This window comes from Pinus tabuliformis, chromosome 4_2 (genome assembly GCF_031772625.1).
Source record: "Pinus tabuliformis cultivar Carrire ecotype Pingquan chromosome 4_2, CPIR1, whole genome shotgun sequence".
NCBI classification, from domain to species: domain Eukaryota; kingdom Viridiplantae; phylum Streptophyta; class Pinopsida; order Pinales; family Pinaceae; genus Pinus; species Pinus tabuliformis.
In genome coordinates this window covers 246011392-246017391 of record NC_142304.1, presented here as the reverse complement: position 1 = coordinate 246017391, position 6000 = coordinate 246011392, and the positions used below count along the sequence as shown (strand labels likewise).

Sequence of the window (6000 nt, the reverse complement as noted above, 5' to 3'; positions counted from 1 at the left end):
GTGAATTAGCATCGTATTATAATTTCATGTAAAAAGTAAAATTAAACAGATATCACCTAATCAAAAATCTGTGCCCAATTAAATATAAATTTGCCTCATTATTATTATTACACAAATCACAACCTAAAACCTAAACACCACTAAATTTCCCTAGTTATTATTATAGGATATGGTTTTTTGTTATTTAATGAATAAGCTAATCAATATCTTTTTAAATTGTATATATATCATTTTCAAAATTAAGTTTGTTATTATTACAGGATATGTTTCTTTGTTATCCAATGAATAAGGCAATCTATCTCTCATTTTCAAAATTGAGTTTGTTAATTTTATTCTACACATTTTTTATTTTATTTTATTTATTTTAAAGTAACCTTACACATATTTTGAGCATATATAATATATATTAGTATAGTATTGTTACACATATCTTCAGCATATACAATATATATTAGTCGACACATATACAGTAATTTTATACATATCTTCTAGACGACACATATCTTTTTTAATATTTTTTTTAACGTTACGTTAAGTGTCAACCTCTCTTTCATATTTTAAACGTAACATCTCTTTCATATTTTAAATTCTAGAGCACCTCTCGACGCCAAAAAAGACTATTTACCATTTACTCAATTTTCATTAATAAAATTACATCACATTTATTCAATACCAAGTTATCATCTTTAAAACATGCCCACTGGACCATTCCATTCCAGATTATTTTAAAAATAAGGAGTTTAATTGTTATAATTTTGATCCTATAGAATAAGAATTATAATTTGAAAAAGATTCATCAAATCAAGTTTTAAATTTTATATAATTTTAATTTTAATTAAAAAAAAATCAATAAAAAATATTTTTTCATATTCAAAATGAAAACATTCCTAATCCTAAACGCCTCTGAACTATTTATTGAATATTATTAGGTTACATTATATTTATTCAATGCACAAGAAGAAGAAATTGAATTGTCAACTAACCATGCTATAGAATCTTCCTGTAACATCGATAATTACATCATCTGATAAGTCACACCAATTGTTAATTGTGTGTTGTCACTTTCCCTCGAGGTAAGTTAGGTACGCAAGCGCGATGGTGAGCGACGATGGGAGATGTGCATGAATGTGCCAGTAGGTTAAAATGCTGTGGCAACGATGTCAACGATGGTGTCGTAGGAGAATGTGACATTCTCCGCCTTAAAAAGGTAAGAGATGTATATAGTATAGTAAACTGGCAATCTCTGAGAATGAAACATTGATTGCAGCTGTCTGTGAAATAGAAATTGGTCCCATTTGTAGGTCATGATTATTCAGAGAATTGCAGGAGGAAATGGAAAGCAGCATATTGGGCTCTGGCAGATCAAATATGTTTGGGGGCAGCGATCGATTCCCCAGTCTGTCATCGAGCTCAATAGCGCGCAGATGCGAGGAGGAGGAGCTGGCATGGGCAGCCATAGAGAGGCTCCCCACATACGAACGTCTCAGAACTTCCATACTGAACGACCTCCTAAGCAATCACTCCATCGGCTCTGGTCACCAGCCGATAGATGTCACAAATATCCCACCTGAAGCTCGGAAGCAACTCATTGAGAGACTCTTGGGAGTTTCGGAGGAGGATAATCAACGCTTTCTGCTCAAACTTCGTCACAGACTCGACAGGTTCTCAACATTTTACACTCTCTGCTTTTCCTTTTCTTCTATCGAATTTGCTTCAGTTTGTTGTACCCGTATTTATGTGTAATGCCATCATCTTGTGCTTGTGGTACTCAGAGTGGGAATTACCTTACCAGAGATTGAGATCCGTTTCCAGGATTTGAATATTTCCGCTGATGTTTACGTTGGCAGTCAGGCCTTGCCAACCTTAATTAACTGGACAGTCAATATGGTCGAGGTAATATGTTCAGATACAGAATACAGAATATATAGGTTTTTACAGTAGAAAATCATTTTGTTGATCAACTGTCCTTTTAGAAATAATTGTAAAGCGTAGGGAAAGTTATCGATGCTTTAGATATTATCAGGGACAAGTAAAGCTTTCACAACGCATAGAATATGTAGTTTTTCACTATTGGAAATCATAGTGTTATTCGTCTTTCATCATTTTTACAAATAACCGTAAAGAGTCTAGAAAACGAATTGATGCTTAATCACCATTACAGATGAACAAAATTTTCGAAATGTCTACCCAAAACTTATGACATTTCCTACACTGTACATAACTATTACCTACACTACATATTTATTTTTCATTTCCTACGCTCTACATATTTATTTTTCATTTCCTACACTACATAATTATTTCTCGTTTCCTACACTACATAAATATTTCCACACTGCATATTTATTAAGAAACTTCAAACATTTCTATTTGATGCTTTGAGGCATCATCAGGGACAAACAAAGCCAAGCTTTTAGAATGTTCACTTGAAACTTGGGAAGTTTCTTATATCACAATTATTTCTAAAAGATTTCTACACTCTTTATAGTTATTTTCCAAAAATAATTGATTAACCATCATGATCTATGAAAATTCAACATGATCTGAAAATTCAGAAGGAAAAAGTATTTGCTAATTGTTTAGTTTAAAAAATAATAAAAAAGACGAGAAACTAAAAAATAAAAGTAAAAAAATTGTTGATTTATATTTTTTTATTTATTTCAAAAAAAAAAAATACAGGGAAATCCGTGTTAGTTGATTTCAATGTTTTTATTTACCTCAAAGATGTCTCATTTCTAGTTTAAAAAACACCATATATATCTCAACAATGCCTATTTCTGGTCAAATTACATTTTAAATATAAAATATAGACCATACTAGTTAGAAAAAAAAAATGATTTAATTCAAAAATGCCTCATTTCATATATATATATAAAAGATGTCTTTGTAACTTAGTACCATAAAATTTTGTATTATAAATCAAATAATTTGTAGTTATTTGTTTGTAAAATATTTATATTGGACGGATCACATATTTTATACTGTTTTTTCTGAAATCTATAATAGTATGAATCATTATAGAAATCTCCAATTAGTCATATTATTTTTTTTAAAATATTTATAATTTATCAAAATTAATCTCTTTGATATATATATATACTTAAAAATTATTTTGATTATATGAATGCAGCTTCATTTTTCTATAAGATCTTTAAAAAAATGCTATAATTTTTTATTTTTAATCCATTTTATCTTTTCGCAATGTCATTTTTATTTTGAAATGCAAACTTATTTTGTACTCAACCATTCTTGTCTGTGTGTATAATTGACAAGTGTTAACATTGTTATTATTATGTAAACAAATCTTTGCAAAATACATTATTTTATATATTTATATTTATTATAATAATAACGACCGGGTTGCAAAGCCGCGTTGTGTCTTATTTTTTAACATAAATGTGTGGAATGTTTATCGTAGGATGCTTTAGTAGCTCTTCGGTTCCGAAAGACAAAGAAAAAAACTCTAACAATTCTTCACAATATCAGCGGTATCGTTAAACCCAGCAGGTAAATATCTATCTTGAAATTTATTCCGATGCTCGAAGCTCTGGGTTGATCTGTGGCTTATAAAATTAAAATCGTGAAGATTGACGCTGCTTCTTGGACCTCCTGCCTCGGGCAAGACTACTCTACTCTTGGCACTTGCCGGAAAGCTTCAAAGCACACTAAAAGTAAGTATGCTTCCAAATCTCAAGTTCATTGGGCTATTTTGAATGAAGGAGATTAAATGTATTTTGTATGAGGTTTTTCGTTCAGGTTGAAGGAGGAGTTACGTATAATGGACATGCCCTCAACGAATTCGTACCAGAGAGGACTTCTACTTACATCAGTCAGCATGACACCCATATGGGAGAAATGACTGTTAGAGAAACTCTCAACTTTTCGGCTCGTTGCCAAGGCGTTGGTTCAAGATATGGTATTTTTCTATTACAGGCGCTTAAATTCTCCTTATCCGCATTTACATTGTTGAATATGGTTATTATACTGTTGAATCTGTTGTGTTTTTTTCCTTCTTTTTAATTTTGGGTTTTTTTAATGGTAGGTGGGTTACTTAGTGGGTTACTGATCTTAGAGATTAGTGACCACTATTTTTATGGATATTTGTATAGGGATTATAGATTTCAGAATATTCTAGATATCAGTGTTGTTTTTCTTTTCTTTTTTTTTCTATTTTTTAATTGTAATTTAGGATGCAGAGATAGGCAAATCCACTCAAAGCTCAATCTACTATTTTTATGGGTATTTGTATTTTAGATATCAGTATTGTTTTTTTTATTATGTTTTAATTTTTTAAATGTAGTTTAGGGATCTCAGAGATCTGTGATGGCAGATTCACTAAAAGCTGAACTTTTTATTTTTATGGATATGTGTATTAGGATGGTAGATTTTAGAATATTTCAGATATTATTGTTGTTTTTATTTTATTTCTATTTTTTTAATAATAGTTTAGGGATTGAACATTTATGACTGTTAGATTTACTCAAAGCTCAACCCGATTGTAGATTTTAGAATATTTTAGATATCAGTGTTGCTTTTCCTTTTTATTTTATTTTTTATTTTCTATTTTTTTAATTGTAGTTTAGGGATCCCAGACATGGGTGACCGGATCCACTCAAACCTCAAAGACAGAGAGTGATCCATAGAGTATTGAGAGTGACCAATAAAGTATTGAGATATTTGTATTTTAGATACCAGTCTTGTTTTAATTTTAATTATAGTTTAGGGATCCCAGAGATCTGTGATGGTAGATCCACTCAAAGCTCAACTCATTATTTTCATGGATATTTGTATAGGGACTCTAGATTTTAGAATATTTCAGATATCAGTGTTGCTTTTCTTTTATTTATTTATTTTCTATTTTTTTAATAATAGTTTAGGGACCCCAGACATTTACCGTAGTTCTTTTATTTATTTATTTTTCTTTTTTTTAATAGTAGTTTAGGGATCCGAATCAAACCTCAACCCAATTGTAGATTTTAGAATATTTTAGATATCAGTGTTGTTTTTTTTTTTTTTTTTTCTATTTTTTTAATTGTAGTTTAGGGATCCCAGACATACGTGATTAATCCACTCAAAGGGAGAGTGACCCACAGAGTATTGAGATAATTGAGAGTGACCAATAAAGTCTTGAGAAAATTGAATATGTGATTTTTCAATAATAAAAGTGCTTTAAAAACTCACTCAATCAATTAAGCTAATTCTCAAACTTAAATATCAACATTATTCAAGTTGTCTTTAGTGCGATTTTTTTGAAGCTTTTTTCGTGAATTTTTCTGGTCTAATTCTCTATAATCCAGAAAGAATTCATTGAAATCATAATTTTGATGGGTTCTCTATAATCCTGAAAGAATTCATTGAAGAAAGAATTCAATGAAATCACAAGTTTGATGGGTTCTCTATAATCCTGAAAGAATTCATTGAAATCACAAGTTTGATGGGTTCTCTATAATCCTAAAAAAATTCATTGAAATCACAAGTTTGATGCGTAAGTCCTGCATAATAAAAGTGTCCTAAAGTTTTTCAGGGTGCTGAATCCATATATACAGTAAAAAATTTAGTTTAAATAACATAAATTAAGATTTCACGGCAATCTTTTCCACATTAAAAATTCCAAAAAATCACAAAAACAACTCCAAAATTATTTACTTAAGCATTATAAAATAGTCTAATAACATTAACCTCAGTCGCTCCAATTCGTAATATTTTAGAGAAATATAACGCATTATTGATATATCATTATAGAGTTGCTTATAAAATCCAGAATATTTAGAGAAATATAACCCATTATTGATATATCATTATAGAGTTGCTTATAAAATCCAGAATATTTAAGAATCTATAATAGATATAAAGGGATCCATTGTTGAGATACATTATGAAATTATTTTTTAATAAAAATCTACACTAAAACTTCACTAAGTTATTAAAGATATGTGTTTGTGTAAATAAATAGAAAATCTCTATATCTATATGAAAATATCTATATCTGTTTTCATATAA

At 29.5% G+C, this 6000-nt stretch overlaps 1 pseudogene across 1 annotated transcript in view; it reads left to right on the top strand.

Annotated features, from left to right (window-relative positions):
- The first annotated feature begins 1332 nt into the window (after positions 1-1332).
- Positions 1333-6000, top strand: part of LOC149168948 (ABC transporter G family member 39-like) — a 30267-nt pseudogene continuing 25599 nt past the window's right edge. Inside the window, exons 1-5 of the transcript XR_016259187.1 lie at positions 1333-1661; positions 1773-1893; positions 3419-3507; positions 3587-3671; positions 3757-3916. The product of XR_016259187.1 is annotated as an ABC transporter G family member 39-like (transcript). The remainder of the gene's footprint in view (positions 1662-1772; positions 1894-3418; positions 3508-3586; positions 3672-3756; positions 3917-6000) is intronic.